This window comes from Mirounga leonina, unplaced genomic scaffold, assembly GCF_011800145.1.
Source record: "Mirounga leonina isolate KUSES-001 unplaced genomic scaffold, KU_Mleo_1.0 Mir_118, whole genome shotgun sequence".
Lineage (NCBI taxonomy): Eukaryota > Metazoa > Chordata > Mammalia > Carnivora > Phocidae > Mirounga > Mirounga leonina.
In genome coordinates, this window is record NW_023270277.1 from 5,480,225 (window position 1) to 5,482,283 (window position 2,059).

Below are 2,059 nucleotides of genomic sequence, written 5' to 3' on the forward strand. Positions count from 1 at the left end.
GAGGAAGAAAAGGAAGGGCTGTCCCCCACAACTGCAGTCTACTGCCCTGGCTCTGCTCTCTTACAGACACCATTCATCAGGGTTCTCCTAAGAAACAACCAATATGGAGTATATGTGTGTGTGTGTGTGCACGCACACACATGTGTATACATATATACATGTATACAAACATACAGAGAGAGAGAGAGAGAGAGAGAGAAGAGAGATTTATCCTAAGGAACTGGCTTACCCAATCGTGGAGGCTGACAAGTCTTTAGACCTGCAGTTGGAAGCTGGAGACCCAGGAGAGTGATGGTGTAGCTCCATTCCCAGTCCGAAGGCCTGAGAACCAGGAGAGCTCATGATGTAATTCCAGTCTGAAGGCTGCCACACTGAAGAGCCAAGACGAGCCAATGCTTCGGTTCAAGTGCAAAGGTCAGAGAAGACCAAGGTCCCAGTTCCCAAAGTGAGACAGGAGTTCCTAGTTAGCCTTTTGCTTCTACTCCCAGTCTTCAGTGATTAGATGATTACCCTACCCTGGGAGAGCAATCTGCTTTACTTAGGCTACAGATACAAATGTTAGTCTCATCCAGAAACATCCTCACAGGCACACCCGGAATAGTGTCTGACACCTCGGGGCCCAATTAACCAGCACAGACAAGAAACAGCATGGAATCCAATATCCTTTGCTTGGCTCTCAGAACAGGCTCTCCCTCCTCCATCACCACCTCCACCTCTGGATCAATTTCTAGACAAATGACACTGCTCAATTCATTCACACAATCAGAAATCATCTACTGAGCACTAAGGTACCCAAATCATACTCGACCCTCATGTCATTTTAAGGAGTTTGCACTTTCCTTTTTGGACAAAAGAGAACCTTAGTCTGCTCAGGCTGCCATAAAAGAATATTACAGACAGGGTGGCTTAAACAACAGACATTTATTTCTCACAGTTCTAGAGACTGGAAGTCTAAGATCAAGATGCCAGCATGGTCAGGTTCTGGTGAGATTCTTCTTCCTAGCTTGGAGACAGTCACTTTCTTATTATGTCCTCACAAGGTGGACAGAAAGACCTCTCATCTCATAATCCCAACATGAGACTCCACTCTTACAACCCCAGCTAAAACTTATCACCTCCCAAAGGCCCCACACCTCCATATTCCAGCACAATGGGGGTCAGGGCCTCAACAAAGGACACAATTCAGTCCACAACAGAATCCACGGAGAATTTAAGTTGAGAAAGGGATATGACCAGGCTGGGTTTCATAAGTCACTCTTAATGTCAGTGGGGAGGGACATCGAAGAGGGGTAGCCGGGTGGCAGGGAGCAAGAGGTGGAGATTTGAGGAGTTGGAGGGGGGTATCACAGAGATATTTAGAAAAAAAATCACCCAAAGCATTTGGTGGCCAATTAAAAGTTTGGCAAGATGGGGGGGGGGGGCGCCTGGGTGGCACAGTTGGTTGAGCGTCCAACTCTTGGTTTCGGCTCAGGTCATGATCTCAGGGTCATGGGATTGAGCCCCGCATCGGGCTCTGCACTCAGCTCAGAGTCTGCTTGGATTCTCTCTCTTTCTCCCTCTGCCCCTCCCTGCCCCGCTACCACTCTCTCTCCTTCTCTCTCTCTTTAAAAATAAGTAAATAAATCTTAAAAAAAAAAAAAGTTTAGCAGGATGGATGCAGAAATGTACATGTGCATTGGGTGAGGGTAGGTTCAGCTAATTGTGTGGAGATAAAGATAATCAAGGCCAACATTTCACAGAATTTAATAGGATACAAATTAGGAGTTAGTTTCACTGTTTTGTTTTGGTTTTTTTTCTTTTCCAGTTTCACAGAAGTGGTCAATTGGGCTGCAGCCTGAGATTTTGAATTGACGACAAGCTGCTAGATGATGTCAAGATGCTGGTCCACAGACTAGCTGCTTTGCACATCAAAGACATAGTGGGTTGGGAGTAAGGGAGGAGAACCAACTGTAATGTCTTTGGGGACCCTGTGTTCTCCATGTGGTTACAACCATACGTAATTGTCCTGTGTGTCATGGAACAAAATGCTAACTCTCTCTGGGCTTAATTCGTCCATCTT

The 2,059-nt window shown here is 46.1% G+C and overlaps 1 long non-coding RNA gene across 1 annotated transcript in view; it reads right to left on the reverse strand.

Annotated features, from left to right (window-relative positions):
- Positions 1 to 200: 200 nt before the first annotated feature.
- Positions 201 to 2,059, reverse strand: part of LOC118007351 — a 128,998-nt gene continuing 127,139 nt past the window's right edge. The window contains exon 4 of the long non-coding RNA XR_004678390.1: positions 201 to 395. This is a non-coding gene — a long non-coding RNA (uncharacterized LOC118007351). The remainder of the gene's footprint in view (positions 396 to 2,059) is intronic.